We start from the raw sequence: 22299 nt of genomic DNA on the forward strand, positions 1-22299 counted from the left end.
CCAGGTTGGGAAGCCTGATGTGGGGCTTGGAACCTTTACTCCAGTGGGTGGACTCCTGTGGTATAAGTGTTCTCTAGTCTGTGAGTCACCCACCAGCAGTTATGGGATTTGACTGTGATTGCGCTCCTCCTAGCATCTCATTGTGGCTTCTCCTTTTTCTTTGGATCTGGGGTGTCTTTTTTGGTGAGTTCCAGTGTCTTCCTGTCAATGATTGTCCAGCAGCTAGTTGTGATTCTGGTGTTCTTGCAAGAGGGAGTGAGAGCACTTCCTTCTACTCCGCCATCTTGGTTCCTCCCCTCATATACTCGACATGGCTTTTTAAATATTCCATTTCTTTCCCTACCTCCCCCCACCCCCAGTTTGTATGTATAATTGACAAATAAAATTGTAAGTTGTTTAAAGTGTATATATGATGATTTGATATACATATATATTGTGAAAGGTTTCCCCCCATCAAGTTAGTTAACATCCATCACCTCACATATTGACCTTTTTAAGGGTTGGTGGTGAGAACATTTAAGTTCTTTTAGCAAATTTCAGTTATGCAATACAGTGTTATCAACTGTAGTCACCATGTTTTATTTTAGATCCTCTGACTTTACACATCTCATAACTAAAAGTTTCTACCCTTTGACCAACCACTTCTTCCTTTTTTTTCCCCATCCCAGCCCCTGGCAACCACTTTTCTACTATTTATAGATTGTACAAAAAGCTTCCGAATACCTTTTAGATATTTCTGCCTCTCTCCAAAATTTTTCACTTATGGTGACTATTAAAAATACTACCCTCTCTCCTTTCTCTCACAGTCCTCTTGGAGTTTTAAAAATTGCTCAGCCCCTGCACCCCTGACTTGTGACACTTCTTGCAAGGTGCAAACCTCACAGGAATAGCTCATTTTCTCTTTTGGCACCTATGTTTTTGGGTTGAGGTAGGGAGAATTAGTTCCCTTATAAATCTGGTAAATAAAAATTTCTAACTGATTACATTTATGGTAAAAATATTTTGTCTAGGGCTTCCCTGGTGGCGCAGTGGTTGAGAGTCCGCCTGCCGATACAGGGGACGCCGGTTCATGCCCCGGTCCGGGAATATCCCACATGCCGCGGAGCAGATAGGCCCGTGAGCCATGGCCGCTGGGCCTGCGCATCCAGAGCCTGTGCTCCGCAACGGGAGAGGCCACAACAGGGAGAGGCCCGCGTACCAAAAAAATAAAAATATATATATATATATATATATGTATATATATATATATATTTTGTCTAGTTCATTTTTGTCATAAAGTTAATTTTTTTTGATATATAGGACTTACTACTTTTTCTCTAGTTCAATTAGTAAATTCTTGGGAATTCCCTGGCGGTTCAGTGGTTAGGACTCTGTGCTTTCATTGCCAGGGGCCCGAGTTCGATCCCTGGTGGGGCAACTAAGATCCTGAAAGCCCCACAAGTCTTATGGTGCGGCTTTCTGATGGGCATCTGGGATGCGCCCCTGCTCTTCTGCCTGCCCAGCATCTACTCTCCCTCCCCTGGGTAGAATAACTTGAATTGCCCAGAAAGGGGTGTCACTGCTTTTCCACTGGACTTGGAACGCCAAGGGGGTGCTCTGGGAATTCTGCAGCCATCTCACCACCACCACCAGAGGGCTTGCCTGAGGGTACAGCAAAACCAGAGGAAAGCAAGGCTGGGAGATGGAGAGGGACTGGTTGGATTTTTTTTTACTTTTGGAAAATTGTTAGAGATAATTTGACAGGTTTAATGAGACACTAAACTGTGTAAGTGTCTTATTCCTCATTAAGCTTGGGAGAACACATGCTAAAGTCTTCCTATGTTACACTAGTATTTAGCAGTGGAATGTTTTGCTTTGCAAAATTTTTTTTTTTAAAAAACATGTATTCATACAGTGATCATTTGGTTAATAGGATTTTTTTTTTTTTAGATGTTGGGGTAGGAATTTATTAATTAATTTATTTATTTTTGCTGTGTTGGGTCTTCATTTCTGTGCGAGGTCTTTCTCTAGTTGTGGCAAGCGGGGGCCACTCTTCATCGCGGTGCGCGGGCCTCTCACTATCGCGGCCTCTCTTGTTGCAGAGCACAGGCTCCACACGCGCAGGCTCAGTAGTTGTGGCTCACGGGCCTAGTTGCTCTGCGGCATGTGAGATCCTCCCAGACCAGGGCTCAAACCTGTGTCCCCTGCATTAGCAGGCAGATTCTCAACCACTGCACCACCAGGGAAGCCCTTGCTTTGCAAAATTTATGGTCACTTTCAAATACTACAGGGAATATATTTGCATGTATACAAAATAATTCTAAGGAAAAGCATCTTAGTATTTCAGGGGGAAAAAAACAGGTAGACTTACCTTACTATAATATGATTGGCTCTAAAATCTTCATGTGGACTTTATAAAATATACCAAAATATAATTAGTAATATTGGAATTCTCAAAAACAAAAATCTAGTCTGATGTGATGGAAAGAAAAGTGTGGATATTGAATTATAATAAAGCAAGTAAAGAAGAAACAGAAACAATAAATCTATAGGAAATTTCTGAGCTTAATGATAACATTCATAAATCACTTTTTTGCTAGGAACCGTTTTAGGCATTTTGCATATGGAATTTTATTTAACTTTCATAACATTCCTTTGGGTATATATTATTATCTAGCTTCCATTTGATAATTAAGAAAACTACCCAAGTTCAGAAAGTCAGTAAGCAATAGAGGTGGAATTCAAACTCAGCTAGTATTTGAACCTTAGTTGATTTCTTATGATGTCTGTGCCCTTTCTGCTATGTTCTGCTCATGCCCTCAAAGTGATGAAATGGAAATTAGTGATACGTTCCAATGGACATATTAACACATTTTTGTAAGTCCGGCTTTTCTAATTGGTACTTTTCCTCTTAGAGCAGTTTTGACAACTGTTTTCAGTTTCATTAGGGCAGTACTAGCTCTGGAGACTATAAAGTAATCTGTAAAGGAATTCAAATATATTGGTGTTTTGGATATATGTTTCAGAATTTGATCTTGGAAACCAGATAGCAGGAAAGTAGATATTCAGGAGTTAGTGGAAAATGGGTCCCCAAAGATGGATGACTGATGTGGGCTGACAGGAAAAAAAAAAGTCTCATGAATTGGAATTGAGGAGTTTGAAATAAAATCATGAAAGGATTTAAAAGATATGAAATAAATAAAATAAAGGGAAAGAACAACAAGTTTAGAGTTTGGTTGGCATCAAGAAATAGAAATGTAAAATTTGAGAACTAACACACAAAACTCTGATCTATCTGTTTATCTATCTATCTATCCATCCATCCATCCATTTATCCATCCATCTATCTATCTATATGTGTGTGTGTGTGTATATATATATACATGTGTGTATATATATATATATATATATATATATATATATATATATATGTCTTATCCCCCAAGTCTCAGGGGATATTGCCTAGGTAGTCTGTGGCTTTACAAGAATTGAAAAGACAATTTGGAATTTCTTCCCCAAAGAATGACAGGTTTGTGTAGGGATATGGGCCTCATAGCAGTAGGCAGAGCTAGTCTCTTGGACAGTATAGGACAGCTCAGTGGCAGTGAGCTAATCAGGTGAATATGCATCCTACTGCCCACTCTCATCCTAAGTCAGATTCAGGAACTGTGTTCCTGGGCCTTTTAACTGGAGCCCAAGGCTTCAAGGAGATCCTGAGCATTTTGCTAAAAAGCTGAATGGGAGCTTGACTTCCACCTTGCTGTAACGCTTGAACTTCCACAAGAGATGTAATTTTGATAATAAAATTCTTAGACATAATTTTAAAAATGTGACTAATAGAACTCACTGTACTTCTAGTAGGGAACAGTTCATACTGGTTACAGAAAAACTGGGGAGAGTTGGGAATGAAGGGGAGAGAACTTGCAAAACCTTCTAGAGCAGGAAAACAACTCTCAAGAATCTGGGAAGTTAACAACCTCTGATTCAAACTTCATTCTCTTTAATTTTGGAAGCTCAGAAGAGGTCTTGTGCAAGTCATGTGCCCTGGCTCAGGCCGGCCTGGATGGGTGGAACACAAGGGTCATTTTACCAGGAGCAAACTACTGGGAGAGGCTTCCATCAGTCAGCAGTGCCTAGGGGTTATCTGGCCTTGCCCTGAAGGGTGGCTCCAGGTTCACTGAACCACAAACTACCCAAAGTGGTGACATTATGTCAGGATTTAAAACTATAAATGGGGGGCTTCCATAGTGGCGCAGTGGTTGGGAATCACCTGCCAATGCAGGGGACACAGGTTCAGGCCCTGGTCCGGGAGGATCCCACTTGCTGCAGAGCGGCTGGGCCCGTGCGCCACAACTACCGAGCCTGCGCTCTAGAGCCCATGAGCCACAACTACTGAGCCCACGTGCCACAGCTACTGAAGGCCGGGTGCCACAACTACTGAAGCCTGTGTGCCTAGAGCCTGTGCTCCACAACAAGAGAAGCCATTGCAATGAGAAGCCCTTGCACTGCAACGAAGAGTAGCTCCCACTCACCGCACCTAGAGAAAGCCCGTGTGCAGCAACAAAGACCCAACACAGCCAAAAAAATAAATAAATAAAATAAATGTGAAAAAAGAAAAAAACTATAAATGGAAAAACAGAGTTGAGCGGGAAGGAAAGAAGAGATGCGGAGAAGGGGAGGGGGTGATTAATGAAGAAATGGTGATGGTGGTAATGTACTCATGTTATAGAAAATGGAAATTGTATTATTTCACAAACTTTGCACTTTAGATTTTTTTGACAACTAAATACTGGTTCCTGATATTGTCACAATAATCTTGTAACACAAATATCTATGAGGACTTGGGAAATCTACCCCACAGATTCTGACATTTATGACTTTTGATTAAGAAGGTGCTTGTAACCTTCATGTCCCAAGGCGTCTAAGGAGCATCTTGAGTTGTGGTTCTGGATTTCCTTTTTAATTCATGGATTCCTCTACAAAACCAAAGACACTGTCACCCAATTGCCATAAAACCCTGACTCTAGACCTAATTTCTAATTATGGTTTTGTTGGGATGTCTTAGAACTGAGCCAGAAATCAGAAAACTTTAATTTTACCACCAGCTCTGTCACCAAAGAGCTCTTTGTCGTTGGCAAATCATTTTACTTCCAGGTGATTTAGTTTTTCCAACCGTCAAAAGGGAGTGATATGACCCCAACTACTTCACATAGGTTTAAGGATTAGGTGAGCTGATATGTCTGAAAGCATCTTGAAAGGTCTGAAGCATTATATAAACATAAAAGATGATCACACAACGCTGAGGGGGTGCCACAAATAAAGTCACTACTAAGTTATCCTGACTGGAAATCCTTTAACATCATTTATATAAGGTCACTTATTTATTTGGGAATTATTATGTGCCTGCCCCAAGACTTAGCCATTGAACTGGCAACATGGAATATAGACTTTTATTTTCTCTAGGCCTGGATAAGCATATGGCTATTGCCCATCCAGACAGGATGAAAAGCTCCAGCAACTGTATGGCATTTCCAGAACCTGGACTGGTGAATTCTGCACTAAGAACAATCTAAGTGCACGCCTGATGGAACCCCTAGCAGTTGCCTGCCCATGCGCAGTCATTTACACCTAACTAAACATGGACTTTTTCAGGATGGAGTCTCACTGAGATCTTTTCACGTTTACCATAATAGTGGTTTCAAAGTTCTCCACATTACCGGACCCTACTCATGCCTTCCTCATTCACCACAGACTTTCTTCCCTCTTGTTTTACTAACAGCATGGAGAACACTCTACCTGACCATTCCCACTTACCCTTCATTCTAACTTAAAGTCTCCTTACATCTTGCTTCCCTCATTTCCTTTACCACTGATTCTCTGGAAAAACATCAGTCTTACCAATACTAGCTGCCATTCTTGGTTCGTATTAGTGCCCGCTCCCTTAGAGACCTGCTTCATTAATCACCGACTCCCTCACTTGCATCAGGTAAGAAACATTTATTACGAAACTACTATGTGCTCTGGACTGTTTCATCCTTTACGATGCACTTCCCATCTTAAACATGGTTTGATCTCCTCTACTGTGAAGAAACACAACGATATCCTTTCTTCTTTGTCCCCCACTCTGGTTACCAGCTGCTTTCTTTCCTTCCCTTCACAGCCACACTTCTTGGAACACAAGTCTATATTTGCCACTTCTATACCTTTATTGTGCTTGGGTGGCTTCATGGCAGAGGGAAGAATGAAAAGTTCTGAGGTAGAGAGGCTTGGGTTAGAAATCAGACTTCACCACTCTTACGTTATGTTAACCTTTATTTAATTGTTTATTACTCAATTTGGGGCCTTAAGTAAGTTGCTTTACTTCTCCAAGTCTTCATTTTCTCATCTGTGAAATGGTCATATACACCCACCTTGCAGAAGCACCTGAACATTGCCACTCTTAATAAACATTCCTGTTCTTAACTGTTACTTGATCAGGCTGCATCATTGATATATGGCAGTCTGCCCACCTCAACTGTAAAAACCAAGACCTTTTCCCCAAACCAACTATGCATAATCTTGGTTCTGTTAAGATATCTTAGAATGGGTTAAGAATCAGGAAGTTTAACTCCTTATCCAGCTTGTTAGGTACCAAACAAACAAACATTACTTTCACTTTCTTGATTCCTAAACAACACCAGAAGCGAGTTTTCAACATGGGAAGTAGAATGGTTTGGTAGAAACAATATTTGTGCTGGAATCATTCAGATCTGGGTTTGACTACCAATCCCAACTAGTACTAGCTGTAGGACACTGGGTAATGTATTTTGCTTCTGTGGGTTTTATATTCCTTGCCTGTTAAAATGAGACTACTGCTTCCTAACATGCAGGATGGTTATGAGAATTAGAAATGATATGTGTACCTACCCAGCACATAGTGGGTTTTCTACTTAAGAATTATCTTAGAACCTAGAACCATTGTGTTCTACATGGGACAGGCTCTCATTAAACCTCCGAGGGCACGTTTATGTCTCTCTGTGTACTGAGACTGGGATAATCATACTCTATTACGATTGACATTGGATCCAGTATAGAATATCATTTACAATATAGGCATATAAGTAGTATTGCCATTTATGTTAAATCATAAAATTTTTCAGAAGATCCTCAGTAGCTTCCAAAAGTAAGGATTTGAAACCCCTGGGTCACAGGCTTAGAAAATCCTGTTTTACAGAATTTTTTTCTTGCCTGATTCAAAGTCATCTATTCTTATCTTCAAAGAATTTATAAACACATAGTGGATGTAAACCCATAGAGGATGGGAAATTTTGAAAACCAATTTAGTTGAAAACAAAGTACTGTAACTATATTAGTAAAAAAAAAACCAAACCTTTGCTTTGAAAGCAAACTGCCAAGAAAATGTTGGCCAGCTTAAAATAGTCCATCAACATGGAAAGAAAAGTAATACTGAAACGTTCATGTTTTCATAGATAATCAAGGCAGATATTAAAAAGAAGGTGAAGAGGTAGAGATCAAACCAAATATGATCAATTAGAGGAAAATAAGTAAAGAAAGCCTTTGATCACTACCTGAAACTTCCCTATCTCAGATCTAACTGTAACATTCAATGTCTCTGAATACTTTTTTAATTCTTAAAACTTCACTTGCCCAATAACTTTGTTGGCTATCCATTTGTTTATATCGTTATTTTCATAATTAGACATAACCATGAAATGTAAGTTGTTTTTATAAATGTTTTTATTTCTTTTTCTTTTTTTGCGGTATGCGGGCCTCTCACTGTTGTGGCCTCTCCCGTTGCGGAGCACAGGCTCCGGACGCACAGGCTCAGCGGCCATGGCTCACGGGCCCAGCCGCTCCACGGCACGTGGGATCTTCCCGGACCGGGGCACGAACCCATGTCCCCTGCATTGGCAGGCGGACTCTCAACCACTGCGCCACCAGGGAAGCCCTGTTTTTATTTATTTTCAATTCATAAAATAACATGAAATCAAATCAGACAGTAATTTGACTGAAGGCTGCTGACTTCTGAACCTTTCCTTGTAAAAAAATGTTAAGTATTATATGAAAAGGAAAAAAGTCAATATATAGGAAAAGTTTTTTGTCAGATGCTGATAGCTTACAAGGTGCCTTTCTTGTTCTGAGATAGAGCATATTTGGGCAGAAGACAATAACTGAATTTCTTTTCTTCAAATGCTAAAATTGTTTTAAAAGTATACTAAAACTCATATAGGAGTAAAGGAAGTACTAGAACTCAAGGTTTAGAAAATCCTCATATGAACTGTTTTATATGTTGAAGGAATAGTGAGTGTTTTGAGTAAATTAATACTTTAAAAATAAAAATCAATAAAAATCAATCCAGAAACATAACATCTATAAGCAGAGAAGGAGTAAACATTGTTGATGCGGAGACAACATTACAGCTTCAGAATGTGAGCAAATAGAGGGACAACTAAAGCAGATGCTTCAAACTCAACTGTCAGTGGAAGCCAGACAGGAACATGCATTTGTACGTAGCTCTGGGAATCGACTGGTGAGCAGGAGGTTCATGCCCTGGCTCAATGGAGTGGCTACTGCAGGGCTCCAGCCAACTGTAAATTTGTGGAGAACAAGTCTAGACTTTTCTGTGAAATCTTTCAATTTTTGAATGTCGGCAACTAAGTAAACAAAACAAAACAAATACATAAAGCAAACAACATCCCCCAAATTCTGCACACCAAACAAAGCGCACTTTTGGATTAAACTACTTTGTGATAGACACCTTTTTTAAGTTAAGTGAGAGGAAGTGCTATAAAGAAAATGTCTACTAAGGGAAATTGCCTGATCATAGATTCCTCCAGGAACCTAGTTTTTTTCCTGCTAAAACTATAAGGGTTTGAAAGTGGTAAATTAGAACACCAGACCAGGTAGAATCATGAATTGAGGAAAGAGGACCAGAACTGCCAACAAAGAAGACAGAGCTTCCCTGCAGCACCTGGACAGAGACTCCAAAGGAAGAAGCGCTGGAGAAGCAAAGTGACCACGACCCAGTGTAGCTGAAAGAAGCACAACTATGTAGACAGATGGATGTAAACAGAAGGTTCAGTTCAATTAATGTTTGTCATTTCTATGGCAATGACTATTCTTGTCATTGCTAGTTTTGGAAGATCACCAAGGGAGAAGAGTGAAGGGTCCCTGAATCAAGAGACAGCACAAAAGCATCAGGTGATAAATCAAGACCTAGAGGAGAGAAAGACATAGAAGAAGAGAAGACCCAAGAGAGAAAATATAAAAGCCACAGAGAAGCTCCTACCAGAGGCGTGACCTCAGGCAGGTCTTGCCCTCTTCCTTCTTTTCTTAAAAAAAAAAAAAAAAGGTATTTTAATTTATACAAATAACATTAATTATTTCTTGAAAAAGTTTTAGAACAGAAAAAATAAAATTTCACGTGACATCTCACTCCCCATTCCAACCATTGTTTATCTTTGCAGAACTTTTTCTATGCATTTACTCACCTACGGATGTATGCATAGAAATATCGGATTAAAAGCCTAAATATTGCTGTATGCTGAGCGTCATATTGCATAGCATGGGCCTAGCTCATTCTTTGTAACCGTGGCAGAGGGCTTTTTGATCAGGATATTTCATGGTTTGTTTAGTCTTTACCCACTTTCTACTAACAATGCAGCCGTGAGCAGCTACCTACATGCTTCTCCGTATATCCGTGGCAGTAGCCTTCTAGACTAGGTATGTAAAAGTAGAATTATTGAGAGGAAGGATTTGCACATTTTATATTCACATGGTTTCTGTGAAATTGTCCTCCAGCGGAGCTTTACCAGTAGAGACTCTCTGAAGGCTTGCCCCCTCATACCCTCTCTACCACTGGACATTTTTAATAATTTTTATTCAGTTGTGTCCACCAACACTTAACTTTTCTGAGCCTCAATTTCATCTGTAAAATGATAGAAATCCTACTTCCCAGTGTTAGGATAATTACATTAATTAACAAAAGTGCCTGTCACAAGTGCCTAGCTCACAGTAGGTAATCCATGAACTTTCATTTCCTTCCCTTATTATGTATTCCTCAGTGAAGGACAATTTAATCTAGTTAGTTGTATTTGTATAATTTTCTTATGGTGCTAATAAACCTTTTCTATTAGTAACATGTGTTTAACCACTGAGTAAATCCATTTTTAATTTTTAACCCATATTCACAGTCTATTTTTAATTAAAGTGCTCTAATGAGGAATATTTCTTTTAGAGTTTAGTATTGCTACAGTATTATGTCCTGTGTTATAAGCCAATTTTACCACTACATTCTTTTTTCAGTTACTGTGAAACCTTTGTTTTTATTTTCATTGTGACATTTTTTGGCTTTCACTTGTACTTTTCATTAGTCTGGGGTAAATAAAGGTGTATTTTAATGAAAATTAATGTAAATGTCTGCTTACATTAATTTTTTTTTTAGATTTTCACTAAAATGATAATTTAAAAGTTTGTCTAGAAGATCTGAGGAACTCTGAGAATGTCTGAAGACCTCACGTTGAAATATACTACCTTGTCTCTCCATAGCTCAGTCAGGTTTACGAACCGCAAATAAAGATTTCTCCACCTCATTTATCTCATCTGTGTGCTTTGCTTAATGGTTCTAACTGATCAAACAATACCAAGTTTTACTGCTTCTAAATCTAATTCATAAATTTCTTCACTATATTATGCAAATTAAATTAATATAGTCACATTTACATTGTGCATCTAATCTTGTATGAAGTCCAAATATAATAGTAAATTGGTGAAATCAATGTATAATATTTAACAACCACTCATATTGATTCCTGTTTTGTGTTTTCTTACTCCCTACATCCAGTATGTGAACAATTCCTATCAACGCTACCTCTGAAACATATTCTAAATTCATCTACTTGTCTCCCTTCCACCCTGGTCCAAGCCACATCATTTCCCACCTGAAAATCTTCTAACCTGTCTTTCAGCTTCATTCTTATGTGCCTACATTTTATACTCCACACAGCAGTCAAAAAGAAGTCCCAAAATGTAAACCAGATTATAATACTCTTCTTCGTAATGGCTCCAATTTCAATGGCTTCCTTTTACAAATTCTGAACCATGACCTTCTAGGACCCATTGGATTTTGTCAGTGCCTACTGTTCCAGGCTCATCTTGAACCACTCCCCCTTCACTTATGGTATTCCAGCTGACTGAGGTCTTACTATTTCTTTAACCAAGAAATAGGCTGATTCTTGCCTAAGGAATTTGCACTAACTGCTTTCTGGCCAGACATTCCTCTCCCATATCATTGTATAGTTGGACTCTCTCATCATTCATGACTCTGCTTAAATAATATCTTCTCAGAGAGGTCATCACTGACAATCTCATCTAATGTAGCTTCACTTTGTCTGCTACCTCTCAGTCACATCATTGTTTTTATTGTTTTATCCACAACACTAAGCATTCTCTGAATTTGTTTATCCATTTACTTGTGTATTATCTGCTCCTCCAACTAGGATGTAAGCTATATGAGAGCAAAAACCATATAATCATTCTTATTGCTATATTCCCAGGCATAAACACATGGTAGTCACTCACTAAATATTTGTTGAACGGATATATGAATAAATTATCTTCTGCTAGAAAAAAAATGTCAAATCCTCTTGGATCTTTCACTCTTGGAACAAAGCAAAGATTAAACACAATAAAGAATTTATTATGTAATTCATGTTTATCATTAATATTCACACTAAGGGTTATTATTTTTTGCACGCAGTAGTGAAATTGAATGTTACAGGTCACTGAACAGAAAGAATGACAGTCAAATATAGGCATAAGTCATATAATTAGTAGAAAGAATAACATTTAATACCAGACTTGGAGTTGGAATAAGAAGTCATCCAGTAGAAAAATTCACTGGGTCTAAATACAATTAAATTTTAAATCACTGACTTGACTGAAAGAAAGGAAATCTTTGGTAATAAGAGAGCAAGGCCACTAAGCAGTATAGGATGAAGACTAAGGATTCTGAATAGATCAGAATTGGATGGGTCTAAATTCATCCAGAAAGGTCAGCCAGGAAGGAGAAAAGAGTCCAAGATAACCAGCCAATGTAGAGTTCCAGTCAAAACCATGTACTTTGGAGTCAATCAGACTTGGAGTCAAATCCCCTTGACCTTGCACATAATTGCTGCTCTTGTCCATATTGGAGTTTTAGCATGATGAAACTGGGAAGGGGGGAGGATAAGGGGCTTGGTAAGACCCCATTTTGCTCTTTCCACATGTGCCAGGAATTCACAAACAAAACAGTACATGTCCAACATATAATGGAACCAAGCCAAAGTTATCTTGAGGAACCAGGAGATATAGAAAACTATGACCACCGAAACTGCCCCAGCCTGATTTCTTCTGATATGCTTTGCTAAAACTGTATTACTTATACTTGTCTTGGTAAACTTTGACGGCTACAAATTGTGTCATAGTGTTCATTTTGACCAAACTTCCAATGCAGTCTTTTGTAGGACTGCATCAAAGGAGCACACTTAACTTAGATTGTTGATAACACCTTGTTGAAGGGCCTACTGCTACTTTAGAAGCTAAGAATTATATTTAAAGAAACCCCAATAAGTTAGAGAGCTCTAACTAGAATGACATTAAACAGAAAAAGTACCAGTTAATTACTCAGTGACCAAAAATTTAGTATGTGATGGGGAAAAATCAAGTATGTACAGCGATCACAGAAAAACTTTTAGGGTACCCTTATTTCATCATAGATCAAATATTAATAAATTATATAGCATACCCATTTTAAAACTTAAAATATTTAATATTGTAGATATTTCAACTGAAATATGACCCCTAGTTTCAAAAAGGAATCACCTTTTAGGCTCTTATTAAATTGTCAGAATTTAATTATTCAGAAATTGAGTATAAGGCTGATTATTGAACTTAGATCTACAGCAGTAGTTTCATAATTTAAGAATAACTTGGGTGCATATTTAATAAATATGGGTTCTAGGAACCCATCCTTAGAGATTCTGATTCAGAGATGCTCTTGGATGGGGCTCAGTGATCTGCATTCTTGCCTAGAATCTCAGGGAGTTCTGATGCATGTAGACTACGGACCACATTTTGAGAAATGTTAATTTTGCTTTCTTCTCCTTTAAAGAAATAGTGAAACTCAAGCCAGCTAATGTTGGCACTACTGATGTGGTAAGAGGTTTAGATTAAGGTGTGAAGAGATGCTTTAAGTAGATTGCTTAAAAGAATTAAAAAAAATAACTTAGAGATAGTATTTGTCCATTTTCTTCTATTTAGCATAGGACAGTGTTTCTTGAAGTGTAGACCCAGCACCAGTAGTATCAGCATCATCTGAGAACTAGTTAGAAATAGAAATTCTCAGGCCCCATCCGAGATCTAAGAATTAGAGATTTGGGGGCTGGGACCCAGAAATCTGCATCTTAGCAAGTTCTGGGGTTGTTCTGATGCACAGTCAAGTTTGAGAATCCTGGTGCAGACTAAAAGGTGGTAGACAAGGGCTATGAAGAGACTGGTAATTTTAAGTAGTCATTGTGCTACTAAGGTGTGTAACTTGTTGCCTGAAATGTATTATTATCACAACCTCTCTTTCTTAAAGCACAACTTGTTTATTTTTGACCCTCAATAATATCATATTGGTGGGGGACCTTGAAGATGGCGGAAGAGTAAGACGCGGAGATCACCTTCCTCCCCACAGATACACCAGAAATACATCTACACGTGGAACAACTCCTACAGAACACCTACTAAAGGCTGGTAGAAGACCTCAGACCTCCCAAAAGGCAAGAAACCCCCCACGTACCTGGGTAGGGCAAAAGAAAAAAAGAAAAAACAGAGACAAAAGAATAGGGACGGGACCTGCACCAGTGGGAGGGAGCTGTGAAGGAGGAAAAGTTTCCACACACTAGGAAGCCCCTTCACGGACGGAGACTGCGGGAGGCGGAGGGGGGAGCTTCGAAGCCGCGGAGGAGAGCACAGCAACGGGTGCGGAGGGCAAAGCTGGGAGATTCCCGCACAGAGGATCGGTGCCGACCGGCACTCACCAGCCTGAGAGGCTTGTCTGCTCACCCGCCGGGGCAGGCGGGGCTGCGAGCTGAGGCTTGGGTTTCGGTTTCGGACGGAGCGCAGGGAGAGGACTGGGGTTGGCGGCCTGAACATAGCCTGAAGGGGTTAGTGCACCATGGCTAGCCGGGAGGGAGTCCGGGGAAAAGTCTGCAGCTGCCGAAGAGGCAAGAGACTTTTTCTTCCCTCTTTGTTTCCTGGTGCGCGAGGAGAGGGGTTTAAGAGCGCTGCTTAAAGGAACTCCAGAGACGGGCGCGAGCCGCGGCTATAAGTGCGAACCCCAGAGACGGGCGCGAGCCGCGGCTAAAAGCACGGACCCCAGAGACGGGCGGGAGACGCTAAGGCTGCTGCTGCCGCCACCAAGAAGCCTGTGTGCGAGCACAGGTCACTCTCCACACCCCTCTTCCGCGGAGCCTGTGCAGCCCGCCACTGCCAGGTTCCCGGGATCCAGAGACAACTTCCCCGGGAGAACGCACGGCGGGCCTCAGGCTGGTGCAAAGTCACGCCGGCCTCTGCCGCCGCAGGCCCGCCCCGCACGCAGTGCCCCTCCCTCCCCCCCGGCCTGAGTGCGCCTGAGCCCCCGAATCAGCGGCTCTTTTAACCCCGTCCTGTCTGAGCAAAAATCAGACGCCCTCCAGCGACCTACACGCAGAGGCAGGGCCAAATCCAAAGCTGAGCCCCTGCGAGCTGTGAGAACAAAGAGAAAGGGAAGTCTCTCCCAGCAGCCTCAGAAGCAGCGGATTAAAGCTCCACAATCAACTTGATGTACCTGCATCTGTGGAATACATGAATAGACAACCAATCATCCCAAATTAAGGAGGTGGACTTTAGGAGCGAGATCTATGATTTTTTCCCTTTTCCTCTTTTTGTGAATGTGTATGTGTATGCTTCTGTGTGAGATCTTGTCTGTATAGTCTTGCTTCCACCATTTGTCCTAGGGTTCTATCCGTCCATGGTTTTTTAAAAAAATTTTTTCTTAATAATTAATTTTAATAACTTTATTATACTTTACCTTCGTTCTTTCTCTTTTTCTTTCTTTCCTTCCTTCCGTCCCTCCTTTAGACAACGAATCATCCCACATTGAGGAGGTGGTCTCTGAGAGCAAGATTTATGATTTTTCCCCCTTTACCTCTTTCTGTGAGGGTGTATGTGTATGCTTCTGTGTAAGATTTTGTCTGTATAGCTTTGCTTCCAACGTTTGTCCTAAGGTTCTATCCGTCCCTTTTTTTTTCTAAATATTTTTTAATTCAATAACTTTATTATACTTTATTTTATTTTTACTGTATCTTCTTTCTTTCGGTCTTTTTTCCTCTTTCCCTCCTTCCTTCCTTCCTCCCTCCCTCCCTCCTTTCTTTCCTTCTTTGCTTCTTTCTTTCTTCCTTCCTTCCTTCCCTCCTTTCCTTCTTTCTTCCCTCATACTTCTACTAATTCTCTCTACTTCTTCTCCCTTTTATTTTGAGCCGTGTGGATGAAAGGCTCTTGGTGCTCCAGCCAGGAGTCAGGGCTCTGCCTCTGAGGTAGGAGAGCCAACTCCAGGACACTGGTCAACAAGAGACCTCCCAGCTCCACGTAATATCAAACGGCGAAAATCTCCCAGAGACCTCCATCTTAACACCAGCACCCAGCTTCACTCAATGACCAGCAAGCCACAGTGCTGGACAACCTATGCCAAACAACTAGCAAAACAGGAACACAACCCCACCCATTAGCAGAGAGGCTGCCCAAAATCATAATAAGTCTACAGACACCCCAAAACACACCACCAGACGTGGACCTGCCCACCAGAAAGACAAGATCCAGCCTTATCCACCAGAACACAGGCACTAGTCCCCTCCATCAGGAAGCCTACACAACCCACTGAACCAACTTTAGCCACTGGAGACAGACATCAAAAACAGCAGGAACTACGAACCTGCAGCCTGCAAAAAGGAGACCCCAAACACAGTAAGATAAGCAAAATGAGAAGACAGAAAAACACACAGCAGATAAAGGAGCAAAAAATGCACCAGACCTAACAAATGAAGAGGAAATAGGCAGTCTACTTGAAAAAGAATTCAGAATAATGATAGTAAGGATGATCTGAAATCTTGGAAATAGAATGGACAAAATGCAAGAAGCAGTTAACAAGGACCTAGAAGAACTAAAGATGAAACAAGCAACGATGAACAACAGAATAAATGAAATTAAAAGTACTCTAGATGGGATCAATAGCAGAATAACTGAGGCAGAAGAACGGATAAGTGCTGGAAGATAAAATACTGGAAATAACTACTGCAGAGCAGAATAAAGAAAAAAGAGTGAAAAGAACTGAGGACAGTCTCAGAGACCTCTGGGACAAAATTAAACGCACCAACATTCGAATTATAGGGGTTCCAGAAGAAGAAGAGAAAAAGAAAGGGACTGAGAAAATATTTGAAGAGATTATAGTTGAAAACTTCCCTAATATGGGAAAGGAAATAGTTAATCAAGTCCAGGAAGCACAGAGAGTCCCATACAGGATAAATCCAAGGAGAAATACGCCAAGACACATATTAATCAAACTGTCAAAAATTAAATACAAAGAAAGCATATTAAAAGCAGCAAGGGAAAAACAACAAATAACACACAAGGGAATCCCCATAAGGTTAACAGCTGATCTCTCAGCAGAAACCCTACAAGCCAGAAGGGAGTGGCAGGGCATACTGAAAGTGATGAAGGAGAAAAACCTGCAGCCAAAACTACTCTACCCAGCAAGGATCTCATTCAGATTTGATGGAGAAATTAAAACCTTTACAGACAAGCAAAAGCTGAGAGAGTTCAGCACCACCAAACCAGCTTTACAACAAATGCTAAAGGAACTTCTCTAGACAAGAAACACAAGAGAAGGAAAAGACCTATAATAACGAACCCAAAACAATTTAGAAAATGGGAATAGGAACATACATATCGATAATTACCTTAAATGTAAATGGATTAAATGCTCCCACCAAAAGACACAGATTGGCTGAATGGATACAAAAACAAGACTCTTATATATGCTGTCTACAAGAGACCCACTTCAGACCTAGAGACACATACAGACTGAAAGTAAGGGGATGGAAAAAGATATTCCATGCAAATGGAAATCAAAAGAAAGCTGGAGTAGCAATTCTCATATTAGACAAAATAGACTTTAAAATAAGGACTATTAAAAGAGACTAAGAAGGACACTACATACTGATCAAGGGATCGATCCAAGAAGAAGATATAACAATTGTAAATAGTTATGCACCCAACATAGGAGCACCTCAATACATAAGGCAAATACTAACAGCCATAAAAGGGGAAATCGACAGTAACACATTCATAGTAGGGGACTTTAACACCCCACTTTCACCCATGGACAGATCATCCAAAATGAAAATAAATAAGGAAACACAAGCTTTAAATGATACATTAAACAAGATGGACTTAATTGATATTTATAGGACACTCCATCCAAAAACAACAGAATAAACATTTTTCTCAAGTGCTCATGGAACATTCTCCAGGATAGATCATATCTTGGGTCACAAATCAAGCCTTGGTAAATTTAAGAAAATTGAAATTGTATCAAGTATCTTTTCTGACCACAACGCCATGAGACTAGATATCAATTACAGGAAAAGATCTGTAAAAAATACAAACACATGGAGGCTAAACAATACATTACTCAATAACGAAGTGATCACTGAAGAAATCAAAGAGGAAATCAAAAAATACCTAGAAACAAATGACAATGGAGACACAAAGACCCAAAACCTATGGGATGCAGCAAAATCAGTTCTAAGGGGGAAGTTTATAGCAATACAAGCCCACCTTAAGAAGCAGGAAACATCTCGAATAAACAACCTAACCTTGCACCTCAAGCAATTAGAGAAAGAAGAACAAAAAAACCCCAAAGCTAGCAGAAGGAAAGAAATCATAAAAATCAGATCAGAAATAAATGAAAAAGAAATGAAGGAAACAATCGCAAAGATCAATAAAATTAAAAGCTGGTTCTTTGAGAAGATAAACAAAATAGATAAACCACTAGCCAGACTCATCAAGAAAAAAAGGGAGAAGACTCAAATCAATAGAATTAGAAATGAAAAAGGAGAAGTAACAACTGACACTGCAGAAATACAAAAGATCATGAGAGATTACTACAAGCAACTCTATGCCAATAAAATGGACAACCTGGAAGAAATGGACAAATTCTTTGAAATGCACAACCTGCCAAGACTGAATCAGGAAGAAACAGAAAATATGAACAGACCAATCACAAGCACTAAAATTGAAACTGTGATTAAAAATCTTCCAACAAAAAAAGCCCAGGACCAGATGGCTTCACAGGCGAATTCTATCAAACATTTAGAGAAGAGCTAACACCTATCCTTCTCAAACTCTTCCAAAATATAGCAGAGGGAGGAACACTCCCAAATTCCTTCTACGAGGCCACCATCACCTTGATACCAAAACCAGACAAGGATGTCACAAAGAAAGAAAACTACAGGCCAATATCACTGATGAACATAGATGCAAAAATCCTCAACAAAATACTAGCAAACAGAATCCAACAGCACATTAAAAGGATCATACACCATGATCAAGTGGGGTTTATTCCAGGAATGCAAGGATTCTTCAATATACGCAAATCTATCAATGTGATACACCATATTAACAAATTGAAGGAGAAAAACCATATGATCATCTCAATAGATGCAGAGAAAGCTTTTGACAAAATTCAACACCCATTTATGATAAAAACCCTGCAGAAAGTAGGCATAGAGGGAACTTTCCTCAACATAATAAAGGCAGTATATGACAAGCCCATAGCAAACATTGTCCTCAATGGTGAAAAACTGAAAGCATTTCCACTAAGATCAGGAACAAGACAAGGTTGCCCACTCTCACCACTCTTATTCAACATAGTTTTGGAAGTTTTAGCCACAGCAGTCAGAGAAGAAAAGGAAAGGAAATAAAAGGAATCCAAATCGGAAAAGAAGAAGTAAAGCTGTCACTGTTTGCAGATGACATGATACTATACATAGAGAATCCTAAAGATGCTACCAGAAAACTACTAGAGCTAATCAATGAATTTGGTAAAGTAGCAGGATACAAAATTAATGCACAGAAATCTCTGGCATTCCTATACACTAATGATGAAAAATCTGAAAGTGAAATCAAGAAAACACTCCCATTTACCATTGCAACAAAAAGAATAAAATATCTAGGAATAAACCTACCTAAGGAGACAAAAGACCTGTATGCAGAAAATTATAAGACACTGATGAAAGAAATTAAAGACGATACAAACAGATGGAGAGATATACCATGTTCTTGGATTGGAAGAATCAACATTGTGAAAATGACTCTACTACCCAAAGCAATCTATAGATTCAATGCAACCCCTATCAAACTATCACTGGCATTTTTCATAGAACTAGAACAAAAACTCTCGCAATTTGTATGGAAACACAAAAGACCCCGAATAGCCAAAGCAATCTTGAGAACGAAAAAAGGAGCTGGAGGAATCAGGCTCCCTGACTTCAGACTCTACTACAAAGCTACAGTAACTATGACAGTATGGTCCAAATTTGGACAGTAGGGTCCAAATGGGGGTGGGCAGTACAAGCTTCCAAAGAAGCATTTGGAATTGGCGATGGGGTGGGGGAGAAGGGGTTGATCTTAGCTGTTCCGATGGCTACTGGCTTTTCAGTGGCTAGAGATCAAGGAGGCTAAAATTCCTGAACTAGGCAAGACAGCTCTACTTGAGGAGGAATAGTGTGTCCCAGCCTGCTGGTGGCATTCCAGAAAACTGAAGACCTCATTTTATACATGAGATCCAGGGTGTTAAGTGCCCTAGAGGCAGGTGCAGAGCACGGAGCAGCCCCCTCTAAATACAGCAATGTAACATCCCTGCCCCAAAGTGGCCCCCTCATGGTTGTCCTCTTTCATTCAGAAAATCCCAGGTTGTTTTTGTATCCACCTAAGGACTGTGTGAGTATAAAGACACACAGCTACTATACTCCCCATCATCAGCAAAAGCAAATCTATATTTTCAAACAACTAAACATATAATAGCTCACAGCTCTGGATGATCATATGATTAGTCTTCCTTTGGCATCACGATTAGGAGTGGCTTTACTTTGAAAGTGCCAATCTCTGAAAAGATAAACACCATTGATCTCTCAAGACAGTCATAAATGGTAGGAAAAGAAACAAAGATGGAAACCTTAGAGTTTTTCAGAAATGAGGCTTTTTCTTCAAGTTCAGAGTAAAATAAAAATAGTGATGCAACTTCCTGATTTTCTGATTCAAGTCATTTCATGCACCAGTCATTTGGTTTGCTTTCCCAAGCCCAGTTTAATTGAGATGGTGTAGGCAGTGAAAACTGCACCAGTGAAACCACGGCAAAGTTTCACCCTGAGAGACAGGAGCAAAAACAGGAAGGTAAGAGGTTAGCCTAATTTCCAGAGACTGGGTGGTTACAATTTCAATTAAGCATTATGAACCCATGGGAGGAAGCCAGTGATCTTCCTTCTCATATATACATATAGTATTTCTGATTTTGTGGACTCTGTCTTAGGAGATTTTGCCCTGGCAACACTGGAAGATCACAGCTGTCATTATTTCCAGCCATTCATGGCCTACACTTACTATTTCAGGCCCATCCTGAATTTAGTAACATGACACAGTGGCCTGCAGGCTACAGCCTAGACACCTATCTGGTTTCCTCAGGGCTGTGGCTAACCTCTGAAGTTTATTGTTTCTGTTGGTGCCTCCTTACTGCCATGCCCCTGCTATCCAGATAGGTCTCTATTTTCTTGGGGAATTAACGACCAGAACAGGTCTGTGATCCACTTCTTCCTTTAATTTCCAGAGCAGGAAGGTGCCTTAGGGGTGATCCAATTCAACCTTCTCCTTTTGCAAATGAGAAGGCGGTCAAAGAAATTGCTTGTCCAAGATCACCCAAAGTTGACAGAATTGGGCCCAGAAAGGAACTCTTGACATTAAAGATTGTTAATAACTGTGGGTTGATCACAGTCACTGCAACTTATGGTGCTGAAACTGCTGGTTGTCATAGAATTAGTGAATCATTTAGAGTGCAAAACTACTTTTTTTTCCAGTAAGTTTTTAAACTTTGCAATTGCTTTACTTCCAGCTTTTGAACCTCAACTTTTATATATAAAAGGGTACCACCAAAATCCCCAACGTTCTTCATCACCTCTCTCTGGTCCTTGAGGTTGTGTGTGCATGTGTGTGTGTGCTCTCTGAGATAAGGCATCTTACAGCTCTGGCTCTGAACAACAAAGCTGCTGAAGCTGTTAGAAGCTGCAAGAATACCACTTCCTACTTTACTGGTGACATATTTTTGCAAAGTTGTCCTCACTCAGCTCCCCCATCTCAAGCAAATTAAGATTTAGAACAATGACTTCAAATTCCTTTTTATGCAATTTCTGCTCTGTACAGTAAAACATCTTTCCTAGCAAACACAAAATATTTTTCACCAGTGAATTTGAATTGTAAGTATTATGTTACTCTGCATTTATGTCATGCAGCATTTCCTTCAAAGTTAGTTCCTGAGAACATTGGTCTTACTGAGCTATTTTGAGAGAGGGAGGAAAAAAGAAAGAGGTCTGTAGTCAAATATGATTTGGAAATTGCTACAAATTATATTCTCCGTTTGATATTCATAGTGCTCTGTAGTATATTAAAGACCTTACACTAAAAAACTAATTTAAATGTGCTTAACCCAGGATTTCCCAAACATACTTGAATTACTTTTCCCCATAACATTTATAACATCCTGCAGAAATCTCAGTAGATGGGCAATTCTGAGATAACACTAGCCTTTCAGTATGTCTCAGTGTTCCAAGCACCATATGATAATGAAGTGTTTTTAAGGCTCAAATATCAGAATACAAATGCAGACTCTATAGTCAAAAGGCTCAGGGTTCAATTTTGGCTACATCTCTTACTAGTTGCATAAGTTTGGGTAAACTACTTAATTTCTGAGCCTCGGTGTCTTCAGTGCAAAATGGGGAGAATAAGAATGGATTGTAATATAATATTAGGAGAAAAGAAAGAAATACTGGTAGAATATCCAAATCAAGTAAAAGAACTTGAGCAATACTTGTGTTTTTTAACTGAACCAAGATTCAAAAAAGTACCGAAGCCCTGATATTATGTTTCTGATAACAACTGAGGCTAACAATTTTTAATCTCTAAAGAAATATCACTCAGGAATTTATTGTT

General features: G+C 39.7%; 1 protein-coding gene across 7 annotated transcripts in view; it reads right to left on the reverse strand.

The window, feature by feature from the left end:
* FYB1 (FYN binding protein 1) overlaps positions 1–22299 on the reverse strand; it is a 180327-nt gene that overhangs the window by 60238 nt on the left and 97790 nt on the right. The gene's annotated exons all lie outside the window — the stretch shown is intronic.

This window comes from Globicephala melas, chromosome 3 (assembly GCF_963455315.2).
Source record: "Globicephala melas chromosome 3, mGloMel1.2, whole genome shotgun sequence".
In the NCBI taxonomy this organism is placed as follows: Eukaryota; Metazoa; Chordata; class Mammalia; order Artiodactyla; family Delphinidae; genus Globicephala; species Globicephala melas.